Source organism: Trematomus bernacchii, unplaced genomic scaffold, assembly GCF_902827165.1.
Source record: "Trematomus bernacchii unplaced genomic scaffold, fTreBer1.1, whole genome shotgun sequence".
NCBI lineage: Eukaryota > Metazoa > Chordata > Actinopteri > Perciformes > Nototheniidae > Trematomus > Trematomus bernacchii.
The window spans coordinates 7,593-35,117 of NW_022987727.1; the positions used below are offsets into that span (position 1 = coordinate 7,593).

General features: G+C 41.5%; 1 long non-coding RNA gene across 1 annotated transcript in view; it reads left to right on the plus strand.

Annotated features, from left to right (window-relative positions):
• The first annotated feature begins 5,830 nt into the window (after positions 1 to 5,830).
• LOC117494098 overlaps positions 5,831 to 27,525 on the plus strand; it is an 86,280-nt gene continuing 64,585 nt past the window's right edge. The window contains exon 1 of the long non-coding RNA XR_004557047.1: positions 5,831 to 6,168. This is a non-coding gene — a long non-coding RNA (uncharacterized LOC117494098). The remainder of the gene's footprint in view (positions 6,169 to 27,525) is intronic.

The window sequence follows — 27,525 nt, forward strand, 5'->3', positions numbered from 1 at the left end:
TCTTTAATGAACTATTAGTAGAGAATAACGAGTAATGAATATACTTTATAGGGATCTTATTAATATCTAATAATACAAATAATAAAATTCAATAACGTGCTTTAACCAGTAAGTGTCCCTTTCTATCAGCTGTGCACCGTTATGGTGTAAATACAGCCTATCTACCAATTGGATCAAATATAAAAGTCAGCCGAATTAGTGTTGATACTGCAAGGAGACGTATTGTGTGAAAATAAATCTAAGATGTTGTTTAACTGCTGATATATTTATGATCGGGGAGGCGTGTGGCGCAGTGGAAGAGTGCGTTGGTGTTCGGATCACGGGAGGAACGGGTTCAAACCCCACTGCAGTCAGCATGTCGTTGTGTCCCTGGGCAAGACACTTCACCCCAAATTGCTCCTGTGGGGATTGCCCACAGTATTGACATATATGTAAGTCGCTTTGGATAAAAGCGTCTAACAAGTGACATGTACAGTAATGTAATGTAATGTAATGATCCACGTCACGTTTTCAGTTTTGGCGGCAGTTCTTCCTGTTTTCAGATAATAAACACCATTTCCCAAAGTGCATTGCGGCTAAACCGTCCAATCACCGAGCTGAGGATCTTGCATACGTCTGTTTCCGGTGTTTATGACGATGTGATGTGAGATGTGAGATGTGAGATGTGAGATGTGAGACTGGGTTGGAGAATTGCACAGGGGAAAATAACGTATCTATGCCGCGGATGTTGTTAAACTAATACGTTTGCGCTGTGGACCAACACTATAAATTGATGGGGAAGGGGGTAGCAATAAAGATAACACCATTAAACAGTTACACAACATAACAGACATAATATCGATAGCAGCGTCCCTAGCAACCACCTTGGTAACAATGAAAAAGTTGTATTTACACAATTTCCTGAAGTATTCTTCGTAATAACTAGCAAACTAAAGATCATGTACATCCACTGCACACATAATCTGAAATAACAACTCATATTAATGGCCAAACTAACCTTAAAATAAGAGGACGTGACGTGACGTGATTCAAGATGGCGCCTGTGTCGGCTCGCCGCTCGCTTAGCTCTCTACCTTTAGCTGTCCTGTTTTTGTTTTATGTTTGTCAGAATGTCTCTGCTCTGCTCGTTTATGATCGCCAAGCTCTCCTCCACCTCAGACCCTCACTGGAGTTGATATTGCTGCCCAAACCTACATCTGGCAACCATAAATCGTCCCCCCCCCCCTCTACTGTCGGATATCCCCATTTACCTACGCCGGTCACACTGCATCCTGCCTCGCCGAAAGCGCTTTCGACGACGGGGAAAGCGTGGTGGTGCACTGGTCCATCTTAAGGCATACCTGACGGCTTCTTCTGTGAATTATCCACGCCTCGGATGTCATGGCCCTCCCGCTGCACGCCAAGTGAGGGATCGGTGGATTCGCCCCGTCTTTCCGGAGCTCCGGACTCTGAGGGGCCCGCTGGCAGCTCCTCCTGCCCGACTGACTGCTCCCGGCCCGCGCGGCGTTCAACACGCACATCTTCGTCAGCTGAGACTCACTACACCTTCGGCAAGCCCGGAGCGAAAACTTTGCATGGCTTTGCTAAATGCTAGGTCGATAGCAAACAAAACGTTCCTGCTAAACGACTTCTTCACCTCTCGTGAACTGGATTTTATGTTCCTGACGGAGACCTGGGCCCACGCTGGCGAGTATACACCGTTCTCTGAACTTCTTCCTCCTGACTGTACATTCTTCAGCTCCCCCCGTGCCACTGGCCATGGTGGGGGCATACTGTAGCATCAGTGTTTAGAGCTAACCTCCAATGCCGATTGCTTCACCCTGTATCTAGCTATGCCAGCTTTGAGTTGCAGCTTTTTGAACTGAACCCGGCCTCGCCTATACTCTGCGCAGTCGTGTATCGTCCGCCAAAGTGTAATAAGGATTTCATAAATGACTTTTCTGACTTTCTGTCCGGGATCATGGTGAAATATGATCGTGTTTTGATCTCCGGAGACTTCAATGTCCATGTGTGTTGCGAGTCCAAACCTCTGGTTAGGGACTTTTTAAATCTCCTTGATTCCTTTGGTCTCGTTCAGTCCGTGGCTGGCCCAACACACGAAAAAGGACACACTTTGGACTTAGTATTATCGTTTGGACTGTCTGTATCTGTGGATGAAATAAGTGCAGCAACGCGTATCTCAGACCATTTACCGGTTCTGTTTACAACCTACATCCCTTCCGCAGGAGTCGAATCACGTGCCCCGGCGCGTCGTCTGCGTTCGATTAACCCCTTGACTGCCTCACAGTTCTCTGATGTTTTTAATGCTTCTCCGATCTGTAAATTAGATGTGAACTGTGCCTTTAATGCTGATGAGCTTATCTCCATGTTTGATTCGACATGCACACTAATACTGGATTCTGTTGCTCCTTTTACGCTTAGACGCACCAAAGTTCTATCAGAACCGTGGCTCAATGACTGTACTCGTGCTCTCAGACACGCTTGCAGGCGTGCAGAGAGAAAATGGAAAAAGGATAAACTCCATGTCTCCCTAGAAATCCTTCGTGCTTGCCTTTCTGACTACCAGACGGCAGTCAAAGCAGCCAAAACAGAGCACATTTCTCTGTTCATCTCCAAAAACAGCCATAAACCTCAGGTTCTTTTTAATGTCCTCAACTCGATCATTAATCCCTGTGATGTTTCTTCTATTGTGCCATCGACTACTCTCTGTGATAAGTTTCTTACATTTTTTATTGAAAAGGTATCTGCTCTTAGGCTAGCCCACACTAGTGCTACCCCAGATCCTGCTCCTTTTCTGTGCCCGGCTGTCCTCGACCACTTTGAGCCTGTATCCCTCTCTTCTCTCTCGGATGTAGTCAAGCACCTGCGGCCGACAAACTGCACCTCAGACAGCATTCCCTCTCGCCTTCTCAGAGATGTTTTTGAATCAGTTGGAGCAAGTATTTTATTACTTTTAAACACCTCTCTTAGCTCAGGATGTGTCCCAGCTGCCTTCAAACATGCCGTGGTTAAGCCACTCCTTAAAAAGAAAAATCTCGATCCCTCCATTCTCGCAAATTTTAGGCCCATCTCCCAGCTACCTTTTTTATCAAAAGCCCTGGAGCGAGTAGTCTACGCCCAGCTGCAGTCTTTTTTAACCATCCATGGAATCCATGAAAAGTTTCAGTCTGGCTTCAAACCCATGCACAGCACTGAAACAGCCCTTTTAAGAGTTTTTAATGATCTGCTCCTAGCCGCCGACTCAGGTAGCCCAGCTGTCTTGGTGCTGTTAGACCTGACAGCTGCCTTTGACACTGTGGACCATAGCATCCTGCTGTCACGGCTTGAACAGTCCGCTGGCATCACAGGCTCTGCCCTTGCATGGTTCAGGTCCTACCTGACAGACCGTAGCTTCTCGGTACAGCTAGGTGCCTTCTCCTCTGCCAAAGCCCCTCTTACCTGTGGGGTTCCCCAAGGCTCGATTCTGGGCCCCATCCTTTTTCTACTGTACATACTGCCCCTAGGTTCAATACTCACAAAACATAACATTCCCTTCCACTGCTCCGCCGACGATGTACAGATCTATCTGCCTCTCAAAGCAAATGTCACACACTCACTACAGCAGCTGATGGACTGCTTAGCAGAGATAAAATCCTGGCTGAGCAAAAACTTCCTCAACCTCAACGAGAGCAAGACCGAGGTCATCTTTTTTTTTGGACCCCAACCTCCAGCCTCTCCGGTTGATATTCTGGGCTCTATCAAAAAAACCATCCTCCCCTCGGTCATGAACCTTGGAGTGACCTTCACTAGCACTTTTAAATTCGACAAGCAGGTCAGCACCGTAGTAAAATCCTGCTTTTTTAAAATAAGACTATTGGCCAAAACCAAGTCGTATTTATCTTTTAAAGACTTAGAAAGGGTTATTAACGCCTTTGTAACCTCGAGACTGGACTATTGTAACGCTCTGTATGTGGGTATGGACCAGGCCTCAATCAAACGCTTACAGCTAGTCCAAAACGCTGCTGCACGTTTGCTGACTGGCCACAAAAAGCGCGACCACATCACCCCTATTCTGGCCTCACTACACTGGCTTCCAGTTCGGTTCAGAATTGATTTTAAAATCCTTTTATTTGTTTTTAAGGCACTAAATGGGCTGGCTCCGGCCTATATAGCTGAACTGCTCCAGCGCTACAGCCCAGCCAGAGCTTTAAGGTCTGCTGACCAGCTGCTGCTGGTAGTGCCCAAGACCAGGCTAAAAACCCGAGGGCACCGAGCCTTCGCAGCAGCTGGCCCCAGGCTCTGGAACACCCTGCCCCTCCATGTGAGGTCGGCCCAGACCCTAGAGTTTTTTAAATCAAAACTAAAATCACACTTCTTCTCTCTGGCTTTCTAGTTAGAGCGGAGCACGACTCCTGACTTTTCCGTGTGTTTTATTTTTATTTTGTTTTTAAGTTATATCTGTTGTAATTTATTGTCGTTTATTGTGATTTGTAGTAATGTGTTTTTATTACATGTACAGCACTTTGGCTCGACCAAAAATCGCTTTTAAATGTGCTATATAAATAAAACCTGATTTGATTTGATTTGATTTAAAATAGGCATTTTCTACCGAGAACAAAACGAAGGTCGGCCATGTTTTTTTATTTCTGCGGAGAGAAAGTTGAAGATCACGTGACATAGACGCCAGCCATTGGAAATGAATGGTGAAAAAAAACGTAGGGATCCTACAATTTCAGAGGCGTTTTTGTAGAAATACTACATCCCAAGTGGTGGACCAACGTAGTTATTACACGTTTAGATGTGAGACTGGGTTGGAGAATCAGCACTTTTGAAAGAGGGCTGAAACAGAGGGGTTTATGGGATGCTACAATCAAGCATGATATGTTTGGTATTTGGAGTCAAACACTTCAGAGACATGTTTTGTATATATCTGAGACCCATAATATATTGATGAAAAACAGTATAATAGGGGACCTTTAAGTACAAAGTGAGATGACTTATTGTGCAGAAAAATGTGATTTAAAAATGTAATGAAGTATAAAGTAACATGACATTGAAATACACTGCTCATACTGTATAACCTGGTTTGAAGGTAACATGCATAATACTACCTTATCGTCTCTAGGCCCTCATTTTGTATAAGGGAAAACTCCAAATTAACAACAAAACAGTAGAAGTAAGGCAATACAATAGTATGGGTAGGCAATATTGACACTATTCTTTTGGTTTGTATTTTTTATAATATATGATATATATTCTATGAATTGTTTATTGATCAAATAGTTAGGATCATCTGTTTTGACACATCCAGTGAAATGAATAACATAGTAAGTTTTAAATCCAGGATTATCACCCTGAATGATGGTCCGATTAAACCAGTCATAATAAAGGGAAATATCATAAAACAATACGGCAGGAAGATTAACATCGTCTCACAGTACATTTTACATATATTGTCATATAGCCCAACCCTGCAATGAGCATCCTATATAGAAATAAAGCAGAGGTAGTTTTGCAATATAGACACGTTGAGGAAGCAAACTAAGTGCATTAAATGAAAAGGGCTTCAGGGAAATTGTAAATGCTAGCTTCACTTTGGTTAATAGTTGCAGCTCTAATAGAGTGAGTTATGTATCAGTAGATGTTTGGTATTAAATGGATATTGAAGTGTGTGACTGTGTGAGATACGCTTCTTCAAATATTCCCTTAGATGAATTACCTCAGAGTTGTGCAAAAAAAAAGAATCTGTCCTCGTGATACTTGTTGAAGAATTGAATAAGCAACAGAATTCATATCGCTGCTGAATTATTATGTTGGATCAGTAAAATGGCACAATGACGCACAATAAACACAACATTTAATTGATTTCAAATCAAGAAGAAACACTTTTTTATTAACCCAATCTCAACAGCAACAAAGTTGAAACATTGTTGTAGGTTTTCCTCAAAAGTCCCATGATGACAAATCACAACATTTTCACACCATGACCATAAACAAAAATATAACCACATTCATACAGATGGTTACATTGAAGGAAGCAAGCTATATTGTATAACTACAGTATGAATAGTAATATATAATGGTAATAGTAACGATATTGATTTCATATTGATAGATTAAAAACAAAGACATACACCCAAAACAATCTTTAATCAAACATGAATACAATTGAAAATAATATCTAATCAGGTTACCACATTAATTCACACGATAGATAAGGGCCCATTTCATGGCCATTTCCACTGATCATAATTACATTGTTGAGGTATACTAAAATAGATTTATACTGTGCAATTTTCCAAACTCACATTGGTTTCGCATACAGCATCTCTGTCAAGCATGTGTATTCAGCAGTATTCACTTTCTCCACTAAACGACTCGTTGGAGCTCTTGCCCCCCCCTCCCTGTGAGCCTAGTGTGCTCCGATTGGTCAGCTCGGCCACTCGTTCTGATTAGTCAACCACCAGAGAGGCTGCGCCCATGTCAGTGCTTTTCCCGGCTGCTCTCAGCGTAACATCAGTCTTATCATGGCGTCGGTACAGCGGTATATTTTATATACATATATATTTTTAACTGTTGTTATAGAAGAGTGTGACGGCCCCAGGGCCTTTGTCTTACGATGGGGTGGAGCTGAAGAGGCTAATCAGCACGATCACGGACACCTCCGGACACGACGGCCCCAGTCTCTCTCCAAAGCGGCTGCAGGAAGACTAACTCTGCGATCCTCTCAACCACCTATCTCTGCATTTACCACAATAAATGTGCCGTGGTTTTGTAAACTCGTGTATGTCTCCTTGTCTTTCCGTTGTGGCCTACGAGCCACTCTCATAACAAAGAGTAAGTTATTTTTACCCGTTATAAACTACTACTGTTTGATGAGAAATCAAATCATGGTTTGCTATATATGAATTCAGGGAAGAAAGGATAGGCCTACTAAGTATTTCCATTAAACTTTATTTTTAGAAATGTACAAAATGAACATAAATATACATATATACACACGGTATATCATTCATTCCTCCTCCTCGCATCTTGCCTGCGCACAGTCGGTGCGGTGCCTTTTAGCACGAGGCCTCAGTAGTAGTCGAAGTCCCTTCCCCGTCATGGATTGTCCGCCAGGATCTGGCTGGACGAAATCAAATGCAAATCACAAAATATTAGAGAAACTTAGTTGTTTTAGATTAGTTAGTAGTAGTTGTGTAATGAACAGCTTGCCTGCTAATATGCTAACCTAGCTTTGTTTACCTTGGTAGCTAACACGATATGAACGTTAGCTTGGAGGAAAGGCAACTATAATGCAGTGTAATAAAACTACTATGAACAAAAGCTAGTGGTTCATATTAGGCTAGCAATAACGTGTTTATAATTGCAATCGTATACGGGTATTCTGCTACCATACAATGTAACTTGCATGAATACATTGTTTTGCGCTAGCATACAGCTAGCCTCGTTAGCTACATGCAGTATATGTACGGTCACAATGTACGGTAAATCACAGTACAGTATACTGTATGAGTATTCCGTGTGTGTGACTGCAGACATTCTCCTGCCATGACAAACATGTAAGGCCATCTGATGACATTGTAGTTGATATATTTAAACGCTAGCAACGTAGCATCACAAAAATGTTTTTCCGACCAAAACTAGCTCTAGCTCCGTGTGTTAGATCGCTACGCCAGCTATAATGTAATTACGTTTCGCGACTGACTGGCAAATCACCCGGAGTATACTGTCAATAGGTATTTTGTGTGTGAATGCAGACATTCTCCTGCTATGAGATACATGTATGCAAGGCCATCTGCTGATATTAGAGTTGATATATGGAAACTCTAGCAACTTAGTTAGCACAGTTAGCACTGTGTCAATGGCTTAGCAGTCCAACACAGTTTACACATTTAAACAGTCTTGTTTGATAAATACACAAATAACAATGCAAACTTACAGGTTGTATACCCAGATCTTCCCCTGCTCCAAACGGTCCAAACAAGCTGTGCATATCCGGCCTCAAACTGGGCAATGTTTTGGAAGCTTTCGTCTGTGAAATGCCGGTTCTTCGAACCTCTGGAGGAGGAACACGCCGCTGCTGGTGTGGCCATAGCTCTTCGGGATTGGTCCATTTCGTTCCGGGTACCGCATGACATCAGGCGGTACCCGGAAGAATCAAATGGGCAGTGACGTATCTCCAACGAGGCGTTTTGGGGAGGTATTTTCTGTGTTAGAGTTTTACTCGCTACAGGGTGTACTTTGAGGGTTTTGACTCTGCACACCGTTTACATGCATAAAAACCTTCATAACACACAAGGGGACGGGTAATAACCGGAAAAGCATGACATGGGAGCTTTAAACAAACTCCACTAAATATTTTAAATCCTTAAATCACACCTAAAATTACATTTCAAATAGCCATAATATGGTATTAAACAGTGATTCTTAATTAAAGCTGATTTAAAATGATCACATTTGCACTTAGATTAGTGTATAACAGACGTGTCAAACTCAAGGCCCGCGGGCCAAATGTGGCCCGCCACGTCATTTTATGTGGCCCGCGAGAGCTCGCAAAGAATATAAACAGTTTATTATACGGTTACATGCCGTTTAAGCACGTTGCCCATAAACTGCATGTCCCAAAATGCATTTCGTTTTGTGACGTGCGCACTGAAGCGACTTCCTATCAGCAGCGGCACTCTTGAGGCGGTGAGTGACCAGTGTGTGACTGTGAGTGACACAGAGTTGAAGGAACATAATTTACAGCGGCACAGAGACACCAAACACGGAGCAAAGTCTGCTTCAGCAACCGAGACAAGCAACTCCAGTCCCAGAACAAACAGACAGAATGACCCGCTCTTTAAGAATCAGTCGGTGTTGCTGCGGCTCAGAGACACACATGGATTTATTATGTTTTAGAAAAACTCGCGTTACGGTTATTTCCGGTTTCTGGTTGATTACAATATATGAGGTCTTGGCTTGCAGAGTATGAACGTCTTTTTGCTATATTCAGACGATAAATACTTGTGTAAAGTTTGTAAAGGAAGGAGGAAAACTTCCGCGATCCCTGTCCCCTCTCACTCTGTTCCTCCTCAACACGCCGCCGCCCCCCCCCCCCCCACTCACTGCTTACTGAAATAGTGAGTGACAGGTGATAGTAACACAGCAGGATCTGGGACAGGGGGTTCTCAAAGTCTTGGCTTTCAGACTATTCAAATATTATTGCTGAATTCAAATGAAATATAGCCTACTTAAATAATGCTTGATATACAAAAGAAAAATACTTTATTATTCACAAAAAATAGATTTCACAAACATTGTATCTCTTTTTGATAAGATATGATGAGGCTAACTAAATTTCATAAATTCATGGGATTTATGTAACAGTAAGAGAGTGAAATGTTAGTCTGAGCCCACATACAGTATTTTTGTGTCTACGTGCACAATACATTAATGCACAACCATGTGCTTTCAGACGTAGTTATTGCCAAAACCAATAATACTCCAATGCAGAGGCAATATTGTTATACAGTATAAAACATTATTTTGATATTTATATATGTATATTTATATAGTGTTAAAATTACAACCGGCCCTTTGAGGGCAACCATAATGCTGATGTGGCCCGCGATGAAATTGAGTTTGACACCCCTGGTGTATAATATTAAACAGGGCTCTAAAAACTGCATATATGGCCCAATTGTGCATAATGCATCCTCATTCACTTTTAAGTCATTAAGTCACTACTCACTTGATCAAATGTCTCGATCACCTTCAATCAGTATGAACCAAGGAGAGCCAGGAAGTGTTTTCTTTTTTTTTTCAGGTTTAACTTCCATTTTCCAAAACTTCAGATTCCTCAAAATTGTGTGAGGAGACAGTGGCTCTCCACTGCATGTAAATAAAGAAAGACAAGTGTATCAGCATCACCAAGAACAGAGCTGCAACTATCTTTACTGAAGCATGGTGCTAGTCTACAGTGGAGCTACATTATTAGTAGCTCCACAGAAAAATACATCCAGCTTCTCACTTTACTTAAAGACGTAACCTTTGTCTTTACTACATATTACAGGCATTTCCCCCATTTTCTTACATGTACAGACCAAATTATAATAGTAAACTAATTGAGGAAGTAATCGCTTCTTAAAGGAGAGGTGTCATGGCCATTTCCACTGATCATAATTCCATTGTTGAGGTATACTAAAATAGATTTATTCTGTGCATTTTTCCAAACTCACATTGGTTTCTCATACAGCATCTCTGTAAACTACGTGTGTTCACTGAATTTCACTCTCTGCCTTTAACGGCTCGTTGTAGCTCCAAAAGCTCCAGCCTCCACCCTCCCTGTGAGCACAGTGTGCTCTGATTGGTCGGGACGTTGTGAATCGCGCTGAGCTCCGTGGAGGTGTTGTTTCCTTGTTTAGGATACATAGCGAAACACAGCCAAACTCATCCTGAGCACACACAAACTCACAGCCGAAGTAAAAACAATAAGTGTGGCTTGATATTGAGTAAGAAAAAGGTTGATAAACGCTGTGAGAATGGGTCTGCAGAGAGAATTTCGCCGCGATCCCAACTGTCTGTTATCAGCCTGCAGGCAGGGAGGAGAAATCAGCAGAGCTGCCTGTGTGTGAGGAAGTCCGTGGATTGGTCAACTTTGACAACATGGTTGCTACCGGTTTAGTTTTCGTGATGTTGATGCCAATTTTCATTTTTCTCTATAGTGATTTGGTGATGTGATAAACAAAGAGTGAGGTACATTTTCGCCTCGCACATTTTCCATCCAAATGAAGCAACATTTGTAAATAATTTGTAGACAAATTTGACTACACATGTTAGTGCTGTTAGATCTTATTGTCTTTCATTTTTTTACAGCACTTTGAATTGCCTTGTGTTGAAAGGCGCGATATAAATAAACTTGCCTTGCCTTGCCTAGTGAGGACTCAATATCAACTAGGATTAATACATGTCCAAAGAGTTTATTATGTAAGTAGTAAATGAGAGAGCAATTAAGCATTGGAATAGAACATGTTGTTTCATAAGGCCCAATGAGAACAAACATGAGGCAGAATCGAAAGAGGAAAGTGTAAAAACATGTTGAATCATTAAACATCTGATAGAACAAGAACAAGACGCACCTAGTTGTTTCATTTCTAAAAACAATACAAGGAGAAACACCGGTTCTCTTGCAGGATCAGTGAACTAGTTTGTCTTCATTCCAATCTTCCTGCCAGTAAAGCTTTTATTTTATTTTAGAAAGTGCACCGGAATGCTCACTCATCATAAACAATGAAAAAATAAACTTTACTTGTGTGACGACCCCTGCCTTGTTGTCTCCTGTGGTGTGCATGGCCCTTTAATGTTTCTCCTCTGCTTGTGACGCCCTGATTGGAGACACCTGACGCCCTGATTGAGGACACCTGACGGCTGGCGGAGGATTAAGAGGCCTGAGCCAGTGTCTCGATCTCGCTCTCCCGCAGAGGACCTGACCTCGGAGCAGCCACGTCGCTTCGTCTTTTGTTTTCCCTTTGTGTTAGTTTTTTAGTTTACGTTAAGCTTCTGTTAATAAATATATTTTTCATATATGTTCTCGTCCTTCCCACGCTTTTTGTTATGGCCAAGAGCCAGGCCATGACAGATGGGGGCTCGTCCACTTCTTTTATCTGTGATACAGCAACGGATAGGTAAGATTTGTGTGGGGAGTTGGCACGTTTGCAGTGCGGCCGGTTTCTTTGTTTCGGCTCGTTGTGGGAAGGACATTAGATTTCAGATCGTTGTTTGGGGACTGATTTGATTACTTTGTGAAGCTTTGATTTGTTTAGTATTATATTTCGGGAGAGTGGTTGCTAGTTGTTCTTAGCCGTGGTCAGCTGTTTGTTTTGTTTTTTTTCTCCTTTTTCTCTCGTGGGGGTTAGTTGGTGCGTTGCAGGTGGAGCAGTGCGGAGCGGTGCAGAGTTTTCCCTGGCAGGTTCCCTGGCGGTTCCCTTGGGATTATTGAGCGGGGTGTGTAGTGTTGCGGAGAAAGTGGTTGAAGCTTCGGCTTGGGAGCATGGCCGTGGTCACAGTAGTGTTGCTAGCTTTGCTGGGCCAGCGGTCTCCGGTGCATAAATACCCACCACCAGTAACTGCATGAAGACTAGGGAGGATATTAGTCAGTGGAATGGTGAGTTAGTGGGGAAACTCCAATCAGAACATTAGTGTTGTTCCACTTTGGACGCATCACGCATAATAAGCGTGGTGGTATCTGTCCGTTTTTTTTTTCTCTCATCTCTCGGTTTAAAGGTCCGGTGTTCCGGTGAGGGGTCGTTGGAAGTTAATATGGCTGACGTAGAGGCATTTATTGAAGCTCCGTCTCAGGAGTTGCTTGGCACTTTTTCAAGAGAGCAGCTGCTCTTAATTGCTGAGCATTTTGCTGTGTCTATTGTCGGTGATAGAAGGGTGAAAGACAACATAAAAGACTCTATAGTGTCGACGTTAAGGGAGACGGGAGTGTTTGCTGCAAAGGAAGAGGGGGTTTTGTTAAAACCTCGTTTTCAGGCAAGTGCACTTTCTTTTGAGCAGCAGAGGGAATTGTTGTTGTTGCAGCTGGAACATGATAGAGTAAAGTATGAACGTGACCGGGAACATGACAAAATGAAGTATGAGTTGGGAATTGAAAAGGAAATCACAGTGGAGCGGATGCGACAAGAATCTGAGAAAGCCAAGATAGAGTTGGAGGGACATCGTCTGGCTATTCTCAGAGATGGCGCGTTGTCCGGTGAGGGGCTGGGTGAACAGGTGCCCAGGTCTCCTCATCGCTTTGATGTTAATAACCTGCGCTTGCTGCCTCACTTTAATGAAGGTGATCCCGACACGTTTTTTTTGTTGTTTGAACGTGTAGCTAGGGCTAGAGATTGGCCTGATGCGGACTGCGCTCTGATGCTTCAGTGTGTTCTCACAGGACGAGCGCAGTCTGCATATTCCTCTTTATGTCTGGAAGATAGCTCTAGCTATAGTAAAATAAAATCAGCGGTGCTTAGAGCATATGAACTCGTGCCAGAGGCCTATCGACAGCATTTTAGGTCCTTTGAGCAAAAACAAGATCAAACATATGTGGAGATGGCGAGGGATTTGTCTGTTCATTTTAAGCGTTGGTTAACTGCTCTTGACGTCACTACTTTTGACGATTTGTGTGAGCTCATGACTTTGGAACAGTTCAAAAATATTCTTCCTGACAAGATTGCTACTTACATAACAGAACACAGGGTCACTTCTGCGGCTGAAGCTGCTGTGGCAGCTGATGAGTTTGTGTTGCTTCATAAGAGCAGGTTCGGAGGGTGCTCTGGGGCCCTAACTGTTTTTGAAGGAAGTAGAAAGGCTGTTGATGTTGGTTCATTTGGGATGGAGCCAAGGAAATTGGGTTTGGTCAAATCTGAGGTGGATAATAATCATATTTGCCACTACTGTCGTGAAAAAGGCCATTGGAAGGCAGATTGTCCTGCGCTTAGAGCAAAATCTGAGGGAGGAAGATATTTTGTTGGGCCTGTTGCGTTAGCTGCTCCTGTGAAAAGCTGCTGTGTTGCCGATGTGCTTACATCCCACTTATGTGGATCTGAGGTTTTGGCATCTTATGCTCCATTTATACGAGACGGCTTGGTGTCATTGGTAGGTAGTAATGTCAGAGTTCCAATCAAAATCTTGCGAGACACAGGGGCTTTTGATTCCTATATTGTTGACTCTGTTTTGCCTTTGTCTTATGAAAGTGACACTGGTGACACCGTTCTGAGTTGGGGAATGGGATTAAAAGTTCTTCCTATTCCTGTTCATAGGATGTATATTGACTGTGATCTTGTTAAGGGTGAGGTGGCTGTTGGTGTACGTCCAGCTTTGCCAATCGAGGGGATACACTTCATCGTGGGCAACGGTTTGGCAGGTAGCAGAGTCTGGACTGATGTTCCCCCTGCGTTTTTAGTCACTGGCGGTCCGATTGAGTCAGGGTCTGAGGAGAGCTCTACAGTGTTGGCAGACGTCACGTCCTCTTGTGTGACCACTCGTGCTATGGACAAAAATAGGTTTGGAAACCAGAAGACCAAGCATTGTCCCACTAGTCAAAGTGGTCGTGGCGGCGGTGGCGTTAATGGTGGTCGTGGTGGCGGCAGCAGGGGTCGAGGAAGAGGCAAGGAAATGTCCTGCTATTGGTGTGGAGACCAAGGACACATGGCTCGTGACTGTGGGCATGCCAACGACCGGAAGTGCTATTCCTGCGGTGGGCTTGGTCACATCCAGAGACGGTGCAGTAGGGTGAAATGTTACAGGTGTGGCGACATTGGCCACGTTGCGGTGCAGTGCAGTAAAGCCAGTGAAACTAACTGCTACAACTGAGGAAACATGGGCCGTGACGGTAATGTATTGTCTGTCATACTGTTCGATAAATCGTTCTCGCTCTGCCCATCCTTTTAAAGTGTGCTTCTCAGGTAGCTTACCTGAGTTGCTAAAGATGTGGCTGGGTGTTGGAGGAGCGTTTGGCAGTGTGAGGGTTGTATGTTGCAATTGGTGGTTTTGTTGGAGGTGGGGTGCATTATGTCTTGTGTTTTTTGTTTTGTCAGGGTTGGGATTGGTGTGCCGGTGGTCCTGGGGACACCGACTTTAAGGGGGGGGGTGTGACGACCCCTGCCTTGTTGTCTCCTGTGGTGTGCATGGCCCTTTAATGTTTCTCCTCTGCTTGTGACGCCCTGATTGGGGACACCTGACGCCCTGATTGAGGACACCTGACGGCTGGCGGAGGATTAAGAGGCCTGAGCCAGAGTCTCAATCTCTCTCTCCCGCAGAGGACCTGACCGCGGAGCAGCCACGTTGCTTAGCCTTTTTGCTTTTCCTTTGTGTTCGTTTTTTGGTTTACGTTAAAAAAATATATATTTTTCATTATGTTCTTGTCCTTTCCCATGCTTTTTGTTATGGCCAAGAGCCAGGCCATGACACCATATAACAAATAAGTGATGCGACCATGTTTTTTCTTAAAACGAAATAAATTCCTTAACATTTGTTACTATTTTTACAAGTTGTCAGTAATTTTGAGTGTTTAGAAACAAGGAATTTGCATTTCTTTAGAGATTTTGTTAAAAGTAATCTTATATTTTGGTTAAATAATGTCAAAATTATCATCTTCAATGAAGTTGTTGGGCTTATTTTTCCTGTAAATAAAATAAAACTGAGATAAATGTTAAAACAATACAATTCACTCAAGCATACTGTATCAGTGATCACTTTTTAATTGATAGACATTTCATACATTCTTTCTATTTAAATACAGTAAAGGCAAAAGACGGGCGCACCACATGATCAGTGGTCGCTCCAAATGACATAAAGATCATACAAACAATAAATGACCATACAAAATGTTGAGTTCAAACACATGTTGTTCACATTTTGGAATAACAACATTTCAATAAAAAAATTGAAATACATTTTATCTCAAACATTTAGAAAACAATACATTTAAAGCAGTACAAATGTATGACTTTTTACAAAAAGCATTTCATTTAACAAAAAAAGTATGGCTTTTAGTAGGATATAACATTGTTAAAAACCATGTATTAACAAATCATGTAATGTTTTACTTTACAGATTTAAAGGGGACCTATCATGCAAAATGCACTTTTGTACGTCTTTTATACATGAATATGTGTCCCCGGTGTTTCAGGGAACTCACCAAGTGTCAGAAAACACAACCCTCTCTATTTTCCTACATACCCACATTTCTAAAAAAGGGGCTGCAACGGATCTGATACAGACTGATCCAGATTTGAACAATTCTGTCATCACAGAAGTGGCGCTACGGCTATTGGGCCAACTCTCCACCTATCAGGGGAATGTGGGGTTGGGCCATGGCCATTGCCGCTCGAAAGCGCTGGAGACGCTGTAGTACATATGCCAGGCCTGTAAGTGGCGCTGTAGTCTGCCACAAAAGCAGCGAAGAAGACTTCCCGCCCATAGTTACCATGGTTACCCCTCTGTTTATTCTCCGCTGTGGCTTTTTTTTCCCGCTGCTTTAATTCAATGCAATCCCTCCCCGTCGAGGCAAGCACTGTAATTCTCTCCGGTTAATCCACCAGCAGATGACAAACACCCACCTTTCCGCCTCTTCCAAGGAACGAGGGGACCGTGCGGCAGAGTTTCAGTTTCAGTTTCTTTCGCCGGTCAAGATGTCCGTTAAAGTTTAAATCTTCCGGACAAAATTAGAAAAGTGCCGGTCAAAGGTCTTCTTTGTTATTTATTGAGCTTTAAAACAAATGAATAACGACTCTGTATAATAAAACACGGAGGACAGAGATCTCTTTTTCTCCCCCTCTTCTGACAGCCCAGCAGCTGATCAGAGCACGGCTACCCTCTCCTGCAGGGGGGCGTGGTCAGCAGAATCAGACCCGTAGACAGCAAACAGCACATAGAGCGAAATGAGGCATGGCTAAAATGCATGATCTGTTTGGTATTTTGAAAACAGAAACGTATAAATACACCTTATATAGGTATGGCCCTATACAATATATCATTTAAATATAGCATGATAGGTCCACTTTAAGTGAAGTGCACAATATGAACCAACATTTAATTTGATATTATTATTACCCTTGCTTCAAATGGGTTACAGGATTGCCTATGTTCGGGCCTTTCTGCAACCCCAGGCACTATTGAACTCTACCCAATCTTGGCTGCTCAATTTAGAGAATCGTGAGGTTGCTGGCTCAGGTTCTGCGATGATAGATTGAACATATTTCCTATCGTAGAAAATGATGTCAAGAATTTGTGGCCACATGAATAAATTATTTTCACCTGACTGCCGCATGCAGCTAACCTGGACCACTTCTTCCACAACCTCAAGGACCTGACCTATATAGGGAAGTTCATCATAGGTAACAATCACAAACTTTCCACTGAGGTCTTTTACACTGGCAGGTTGCCTTGGTGGATTAGGAGTGCTTACCAAATCTCGGTGTTCCTCATGTCTACCAGTTGTGGCTGGTAACATGAGCATGGCTTCATTTCTGCATGTGTGCAAAAGCATGAAACCTGCCTGTGACTTATTTTACCAGCTTCTACAGACAACACCTGGTGAATCTTTAAAGTGCCCTTCACTGTTGCCAATTTGCCTGGAATCAGCTCATCATATTTTTCAATGATTTCTTCGCTTATCCAATGGAAGGTAATAGCTTTTTTTGCAAGCATCTCATAAACATCCAGTGGAGTCTGTAGGTCGCCCCCTCTTTGGACATAAAGATCTGCATCTCTCTTAACCGCACCACCAATGCCATCTGGGGCTCCCTTTCCATGCGACTCTTCAGAGTAGTTCCATGTAACTTGAAATTAGAAAGGAAGGGAACAGTGCTGAGGAGGTAAAAGTCTGCTTTGTTCCTGTACTGTGTACAGGGCCCATCACTGATTACATGTAATACTGTAATCTGGGGGCAGGTTGCCCGAAGCTCTTTCAGTATGGGCTCCAGGTGGGCCCACACTGCCTGCTCATCATGGCGGAGGTTGTCCGACAGTGTGGCATATGACTTAGTGCCATTGACTGTGGAGAGTACAGCAGTGTGTAATGTGGCTTGCTTTCTGCTGCCTCCAAAATGGTAGGCCTGTATTTCAGTACTCATCTTACATGAATAGTTCTCTGAAAAATCTATGTGTAGAACTGCTTCAGTGTCAGTGAGATTTAGTTTGAGGTCACAAAACTGTTCTGTTTGGTGTATCCAATTAAATTGATGAATGGCTCAAGCTTTTTCTGGAACAACTCTGTTGTCTGGATTGTCCCTGTGTATGTCTGCTTTAAAACATTTGCAAAGTTTTTCTCTCCTTTTGTTGATGTGACGCGCTCCCATTGATCCCAAGAAACTTTGCCACACTCTGTCTCAGGAATTTCTGTTTCTTCAAAGCAGCAAGTGGGACATTTGCGGTCCATGCATGCTTTATTTTTACGATCACACACAATCATACTCAACAATTCTGAGATGCTGGTTGTTTTAAGCAACCCTCTAGTAGCAAACCTGTTAAGCCCGAGAGACCCCGGTACCGGGGCACTGCCGCAACATCTTGCAGGAAAAAGTGTCTGAGGGCATGTTCATTTAATAAAACTATGAATGTTTTATATCCATGTAACAGGAAGAAACTCATCTAACTGATCATTTTTTTTTTTTTTTCAAAAGAAAACCCACAATGCTAACACTGAGCCTCTGAATTAGCAACGACCACATCCAACACATCGATTCACATCGTGAGGTGACACAGAATCTATTGACACCGACATTACCACTGAATTATACGTATTTGCGACGTTATAAGCAAAAACGGACATCAAAACAGGTGACGCTAGGTAGCTAAAAATGCTAACATTTTTACCTTGGCTCTATAGTCTCTCCAAAGTGGTCTTCAATGGCATTAAAACGATAAAAACGCTGCTGAAGTTAATCCATAGGTTAAACTAATGTGTCTGTGTCCCTTTGAAATTATTTCTGATAATCCATAAGCATTAAAACTGCTTTTCCGTTTCCAGATGTCAGAGCTAGAGATAGGTTCACTCTGATTGAAAATTACATGCGCGAAGCCCCCACATTTTATCTTCACAACGTGTGTGTGTGGGGGACTCCCCCTTCGATTCTATTGGCTCTAACGGTCAGAAAGAGGTGTCAACCATCAAAATCGAGCAAGGGGGGCCAGAGATATGGAAAATCCACCCAAATGACCCCAGAAGTGGTTTCTTTTTGCTAAATCTCTCTAAAAAGGTCAAATGTCACTTGTTTTGCATCAATCTTGATACAGGGTACTTATTATATGTTGTACTTTGGATTCCTAAAGCTTTTAGTCTACTAACCCATCATCCAAGGGTAATTTTCACTATAAGTAAAAAAGAATTTTTGGACGGACTATATAATTTATAGTTTTTTACTATGTAAAATCTGAATTTTCTTTAAAATAAAAAACATCTATATTGATTCTGACTTTTCTACATCCAACTCACAGGTTTATCATTACTTTGAGAAAAAAGATTATTAATTTAACCCTTTTAGAAGGGAATATATGGTCATTTGTTCTGGGAATGTCATTTTCGAACCTGAGACCTGAAAAACAGGCTCAGGGCTTAACAGGTTAACCAAGAGGCGGACATTCTCATGTTCCACACATGTTTCTCAATCTCTATGTGTTGGCTCTGTGATGTAAAAAGGCCGCCTCCTCACAAATTGTCTGTATGACATTGAGAGATGCTCTTTGACCTCTTTTTTGTACTGGGCATGGAGCTCAGTGAGGGGCTTGGTTAAAACCCTCCTTTGCATTTTCTTTTTTGTTTTTTCATGATAGTGTCTTTTTTTCCCTGGCAACAGACGACTGTTTTTGTCTCTGGACAAAAAATGGACAACAGCTTGCTCTCTCTCAGCCGATTTGTTGGGCCCTTTTTGCTTTTTCCCCACTTAAGCCCACTCTCTCTCTTGCCATTAACCTCTTTCCACTCTTCCGAAATGTTTCTTTAGGTCTTCTCATTTTTGCAAGCTCTTTTCTAAGATGTAACACCTGCTTTTGTATTTATACTTCTCTTTCTGAAGTTTTTTGCAACGCCTTTCTGCAGAAGATGTAGTAACTTTCTTCTTTTCCTCTGGTGTGGAAGATGATGGGGGATTACAAGTTTCATTTAGGGGTATTGGGTCCACCATAGCTTGTCCTGCATTTTCTGGCTGTTCTTGTTCTACATCTGAAAAGTTCTCCATACATGGTGGTGTAAGGTCAAGCAAAGGGTTTGCCATATTGTTCCTTTCCCTGTAAGTACTGGATGCAGCCCTCCATTTCTCTCTCTGTTTCTTTCTCTCTCTCTCTGACAGCTCACTTGCCTTAACTTATGGAATCTTTCCCTGCTGTTTCCTTCTCTGGTAGCTGAAACATATATAAATAAACAAATGTATAGCATCATGCCATTTATCTATGATAAATAGCCTATTTTATCTCGGATGGTTGATAGATGTTAACAAAAAAGGAAAAGCAACAACACAACATACCTTTCTCTTCTCCTTGCAAGGTTCTCAGCTCTTGCTGCAGGGTCAGAATTAACACGCTGCCTATGGCAAGCGCTTTTTATTTTACTTGACAGTGGCATCTGTTCAAATAGAATAAAACAGTTAAAAATAAATAAATAAATAAACATTCATTCATAATGATTACAATAATGTAATGAATTGCTCTAGTTTCATGATATATTAACCATAACCCTAACAATTCTTTCAAAGACGAATAAGGTTGCATAAAAATGATTCATAATGAGTCTAAAGTAAAGTACTATAAGTATATAAATCCTCAAATGAATATTAAAGCATAAGAACTGACAATGTATGACCTATTTTAATCATAATTATCACTCTAAAACGGTCGCACCACATGATATTTGGTCGCACCACATGATATTTGGTCGCACCACATGATATTTGGTCGCACCACATGATATTTGATTAAAGCTGTGGAGAGGTTGACTGAAAAAAGCAACAAAATACAACATATTAATTAAAGGCAATTCCGCACTTAACGTTAAATATTGCATGTGTGATCAGGTAAGATTATATTTTATTGTCAGATCAAATCTGACATTTTTCCTGCATCATAGCAGCTCCATTTGCAACATCAAACAGGGGCAAATATTAAGACACAATACAAGGAAACAAACATTTAACATAACAATCACTGAAGAGAAAACATGCTTAAGACCCTTAAGAATAATAATTTCTCACCTTCCAGGTTTTAATTTCCTCACCCTCTTATAGCATAAGCCCGAATGGTCTCAACCATATTGCATCAGTAACGTGCACTTGTTGTTACAGCAGGATCAGTTTGTGTGCTGTGGACACGACCCGTATATTTTCGCAATCCGTGTTCTCAACATTTAGCATTTCGCTTATTATTTAATTGAATTTGCATCACTTTTCATGGTGGGGCTAAGGTGGGGCTGAGCCATTTCTTGGTATGGCTGTAGCCTACCCCAGCCATACCCTGGCGCCGCCACTGTCTGTCAGTGATGTTGAGATCCTGCTTTTCCTTCAGAGCTTTCACAAGCTCTCCTGCTAAGTACCCCACCCTTCACCAAAGCATAGAGCACACAACAATAACACGTCATCACACAATTACCACTTGAGTCTCCTGCTGCAGAACAGGATATGCAATTTGTTTAAACAGTGTATTAGGTGCTGCCATATGCAAATACAGTTCATTTACAGCAAACAAGTCTTCACTTAATATTGATTTTGGATAACATCCACGCATTGGACATACCCAATTGAGTGTTCAAAGCGGTTGTGGGAGGCTCAAGGACAAACCAAATAGCCTGCTCCAAGCTGGCTATTTGGCTCGTTTGGTAGTTTGGTACTTTGAGTTCATATTGCGAATATTAAATGTAAAGTAAAGTGCCTTCACTTTGCTGTTTAGTTACTTAGGTAAAACATCTGAATACTTCTTCCAGCTCTGTATCACAGTAGATTCAAGGTGCTCCCAGGTGACACATTTCCATTAGAGGAGAATTTAATATATAACTCAATTGTTTTTATTCAATGCATATAGAGGCAACTGAACCACACATCAACATTTCATCCATGCATTTGTTCACTTGTCAGTTGTTATTCAAGCTCTCAAACAAGTCCAAAGTGTCTATCATGTTAGCAGTAAATGATCGATTTAGCATTAGAAAATGAAATAGTTGTTGAACATCTTTTGAATACATCTGAATACTTCTTTCACCACCATCACAGTAGTGTGGATTCAAGGCGCTGCTAGATGACCAATAGAGGAGAATTTAATGTCAAACTCAATTGTTTTTAATAAACGCATATAGAGGTAATAATGATATTAATATTGGGATTTGCCCTTAGAGTTTTGCGATAATGTTTAAATAGTCAAATTAAGCATTTATTAAAACTACAAATGGTACATCTGTAACAATGTCAGAAAACACTTATTACCAGTTGTGATAGCTTTCTCCAATTGTTAATATAATGTCTTTTTGTATGATAGATAGATAGATAGATAGATAGATCGTACTTTATTGATCCCAAATTGGGAAATTGTTTTTGTTACAGCAGCATAAAAGGCATTTTACAATAAAACAAAACTAGAAAATAGAGTCGGCTCATCCCCTTCTTGTACACAGCGTCAGTGTTGATCCTCCAGTTCAGCCCATTGTCTAAGTGCACTCCCAGGTACTTGTAGACCTCCACAACTGCCACATCCTCTCCTAGAATGCACAGGGGCAGAGGAGGAGATGTCCTCTTCCTCCTGAAATCAATGACCATCTCTCTGGTCTTGGCCACATTCAGAAGCAGATGATTTCTTCCAGTCCACTCAACAAAATCACCCACCAGCGCTCTGTACTCCTCCTCCCGTCCATCCCTTATACACCCTACCACTGCAGAGTCATCCGAAAACTTCTGCAGGTGGCATGACTCTGAGTTGTATTGAAAGTCAGAGGTGTATAAGGTGAACAGGAAAGGAGACAGCAAAGTCCCCTGTGGGGCTCCAATACTACCAACCACCACATCAGACAGCACACTGCCCAGCCGGACGTACTGTGGTCTGTCCGTGAGGTAGTTGGTAATCCATGAGGTTCACACACTTAATCTTTGTTGCTTTTTTACACTGGTACTTTTGGCCAACTACCCAAAAAGGCCAAGTAAAAAAAAAAATGTTATGAACATTTTCTCAACTTTTTTCTCAGAATGTTTTGTATCCCACAAATAGGTTAAACATAATACAATCGGTACTTGCATGCTGTTGGGTTTTTTCTAAGCTGTGACAATACATGTGTCTAAAAGTTTCAGAGAAAGATAATTCTATCTCTAGGCATCATGTGAGACATTCTCCTTCGCTTATACAATGTACACAATGGGATCAAGATCAATAAAAAAAAAATCAGCTCTTAATTTGTATTATTAGCAAATATGTTCTGGTTTGGAGGTCATCGATGGAGGTTTGAATAAGCTCTGTGCAGATATCACTTTGTTACACTATAGTTGTTGATAACCTCAGAAGCCTCGATAAAAAAAGGACATAAATGGTATCTTACTGGTGGCTGCTTTTCTCAGCATCATCAAGATGATATAACTGAATTTATTTTCCACTGTCTGAGTGTGAGGGGACAGGGGTTAGGACCAGGATTCAGAGCTAAAAGGAAAAAGGTTCAGGGTTTAAAGGGAAAATAAAGAAATAAACGCTTCTTCAACAACAAATCGACATGCTTTCATATAAAAAAATAAAGGATCTCATGCTCTCTTTTTACATTCTCCACTTTAGTGCCTGTCTTTACACGTCCCCTTCCAAAAAAGCCTAGTTTGCTCTGATTGGCTTGCAGAAAAAATAGCAATGGTAGTTCTCAAAATTATATTTGAATGAGCTTGCATGTGACATCAGAAGGGGGGGATACATCTGAGTGGCTTGTTGAATCTCATGTTTTCTGACCAAGGCAGCCCACTACAATGTTCTGGTTTGTATGATTTGTGGCTTGGTTGGCACTTATAAAAACACCTATTATGTATAAAAGATCTCATGGTATGTCCCATTTAAAGACATGTGAGGCAAATAGGTGACAAAACAACGAAGTGCAAACAAATCAGTGAGGACCTGACTTGGACTCATCACACAAACACCATCACCAAAACAGCTCGACAGCGGCTCTTCTTCCTCCGCAGGCTGAGGAGGTTCAACATGGACTCCAGGATACTCTGCAACTTCCACAGGTGCACCATAGAGAGTATCCTGACTGGCTGCATCACGGCCTGGTACGGCAGCGGCACCGCCCTCAATCGTAAGGCTTTACAGAGGGTGGTGAAAACTGCACAGAACATCAGGACGGAGCTGCCATTCATGGAGGATCTTTACTCCCAAGTAAGAAGAAAGCCCTCAGGATTACAAAAGACCCCCACCACCCCAGCCACAAACTGTTCTGTCTGCTGCCGTCTGGCAGGTGGTACCACAGCACCAGGACTAAAACCACCAGACTCAGGGACAGCTTCATCCCACAGGCCATAAGACTATTAAATACCTGAACTTGAAACAACATCCATAACATTCATCTGGCTGCTACTTAGAAATTATGTATCTATTATTTCATATTCCAATCATTGTATATAGACTCTTATTGCACTATTTCAGTATTTTACTATTTTTCTTTTTGTATTTACTTGCACTATGTTTTCTGTTTTCCTGTTTTATTGTGTTGCACTGCTGGTGGAGCCTGGGACCTAAGATTTTCATCGTCATAACTACACTCTAGCTATGAACGTATGACTAATAAAAGCCTTGAAATGTATGGGTAACATATATAAGTATTAAATACAATAATGTTCCTATTTCATTTTTTGGATTTCCAGTAAACATTTTTAATAGTAATTTTAACAATTATCGTATAATTCAAAAGAAATAAAACTTTGGTCGGCTTATAAGTCTTTTAATATAAAAGTGTTGGTTTGGGTCCAGCATGACCGGCTGCTGCTGTAAAAAAAACAGTAACACATACTTGCTTATCACAATCATTTATAGCCTATTTGTGAACATTAATAAATCACAGTTTTTTACTTCACGACTGTCAAAAAAATAAATACAAATAAATAAATGCTGACCTAAGCTGTTGATCACCTTGAGTGAACGCAAACCTCAATCTGTTTTATGATTTTATTTCAACACTTCGCTTCCGGTCACTTGTTTGCTGCTTGTAGAGAACTTGACGCAATGGGGTAGCACGTGGAAGGTGGAGCCAAATATAGTGCAGCAAATGAGGCCAGAGAAGTGACGCCAAAACCCCGGATTACGTTCAGTGACGACGATGGAGGACATGCAGTGCCGGCGTTTTTAAAAACGATATTCCTGTGTGTAGAACTATTGTGATAAAGTATGAATGGAGGGATCATTGAAACACACGTGTTGAGGGAGCGAAGAGCATCGACACGCGACAGGACCCAGTGGTAAATCGCCAAGTTAAACGTCACCTATTAGGAAAAATCCACTTCTTAATGTCTTTTATACATAAACATGTGTCCCCTCTGTGTAAAGAGATTCTGAAAGTTTCAGGAAAAAAGATTTGCTCTCCTTTTGTCCTGATCCATTTATATAAAAAAACCTGTCTGAAAATAACCTGATCAGATTTTGGCCACTTTATAATGTCATAACGATTTTTTTGGCTTGTGCAACCCCCCCCCTTATCACCTGAATCTCCTCCTAGAGCACCATTGTGTTCTTTTTAACCAAATATCTCTCAGAGGGGCGTGGGGAGTGGCTCCTTATTTTCATCTGAAGTAACAGACAGAGAATAAGCACTTTTGAAACAGGGCTGAAACAGAGGGGATTATGGGATGCTACAATATATGATATGTTTGGTATTTGGAGCCAAACACTTCAGAGACATGTTTTGTATATATCTGAGACCCATAATATATTGATGAAAAACAGTATATTAGGGGACCTTTAAGTACAAAGTGAAATTACTTATTATGCAGAATAGCTCTTTACAGTATAAATCTGTATATCAGTATATCTGCTGATAGTCTTTAATGATTCATGTTGCAGCTGGAAACTGTGCTTTATGTATTGCCAGCTGACGTAATCCATTATCATTTACTAGTTTCTTTTATATATTTTGTTTACATTTTCTGAATCTGCAAAGTTACTAGCAACTAAAGCTGTCGAAAAATGTTGAGGAGTAAAAAATTCAGTATTTGATTTAAAAATGTAATGAAGTATAAAGTAACATGACATTGAAATACACTGCTCATACTGTATAACCTGGTTTGAAGGTAACATGCATAATACTCCCTTATCGTCTCTAGGCCCTCATTTTGTATAAGGGAAAACTCCAAATTAACAACAAAACAGTAGAAGTAAGGCAATACAATAGTATGGGTAGGCAATATTGACACTATTCTTTTGGTTTGTATTTTTTATAATATATGATATATATTCTATGAATTGTTTATTGATAAAATAGTTAGGATCATCTGTTTTGACACATCCAGTGAAATGAATAACATAGTAAGTTTTAAATCCAGGATTATCACCCTGATTGATGGTCCAATTAAACCAGTCATAATTATAGGGAAATATCATAAAACAATACGGCAGGAAGATTAACATCGTCTCACGCTACATTTTACATATATTGTCATATAGCCCAACCCTGCAATGAGCATCCTATATAGAAATAAAGCAGAGGTAGTTTTGCAATATAGACACGTTGAGGAAGCAAACTAAGTGCATTAAATGAAAAGGGCTTCAGGGAAATCTGGGGGCAGGTTGCCCGAAGCTCTTTCAGTATGGGCTCCAGGAGGGCCCACACTGCCCGCTCATCATGGCGGAGGCTGTCCGACAGTGTGGCATATGACTTAGTGCCATTGACTGTGTACAGCAGTGTGTAATGTGGCTTGCTTTCTGCTGCCTCCAAAATGATAGGCCTGTATTTCAGTACTCATCTTATAGTTCTCTGAAAAATCAATGTGTAGAACTGCTTCAGTGTCAGTGAGATTTAGTTTGAGGTCAAGAAACTGTTCTGTTTGGTGTATCAAATTAAATTGATGAATGGCTATATGTTCACGCTTTTTCTGGAACAACTCTGTTAACTTCCAGATTGTCCCTGTGTATGTCTGCTTTAAAACATTTGCAAAGTTTTTCTCTCCTTTTGTTGATGTGACGCGCTCCCATTGATCCCAAGAAACTTCGCCACACTCTGTCTCAGGAATTTCTATTTCTTCAAAGCAGCAAGTGGGACATTCGCGGTCCATGCATGCTTTATTTTTACGATCACACACAATCATACTCAACAATTCTGAGATGCTGGTTGTTTTAAGCAACCCTCTCGTAGCAAGTTTGTTAACCAAGAGGCGGACATTCTCATGTTCCACACATGTTTCTCAATCTCTATGTGTTGGCTCTGTGATGTAAAAAGGCCGCCTCCTCACAAATTGTCTGTATGACATTGAGAGATGCTCTTTGACCTCTTTATTGTATTGGGCATGGAGCTCAGTGAGGGGCTTGGTTAAAACCCTCCCTTGCATTTTCTTTTTGTTTTTCATGATAGTGTCTTTTTTCCCTGGCAACAGACGACTGTTTTTGTCTCTGGACAAAAAATGGACAACAGCTTGCTCTCTCTCAGCCGATTTGTTGGGCCCTTTTTGCTTTTTCCCCACTTAAGCCCACTCTCTCTCTTGCCATTAACCTCTTTCCACTCTTCCGAAATGTTTCTTTAGGTCTTCTCATTTTTGCAAGCTCTTTTCTAAGATGTAACACCTGCTTTTGTATTTTATACTTCTCTTTCTGAAGTTTTTTGCAACGCCTTTCTGCAGAAGATGTAGTAACTTTCTTCTTTTCCTCTGGTGTGGAAGATGATGGGGGATTACAAGTTTCATTTAGGGGTATTGGGTCCACCATAGCTTGTCCTGCATTTTCTGGCTGTTCTTGTTCTACATCTGAAAAGTTCTCCATACATGGTGGTGTAAGGTCAAGCAAAGGGTTTGCCATATTGTTCCTTTCCCTGTAAGTACTGGATGCAGCCCTCCATTTCTCTCTCTGTTTCTTTCTCTCTCT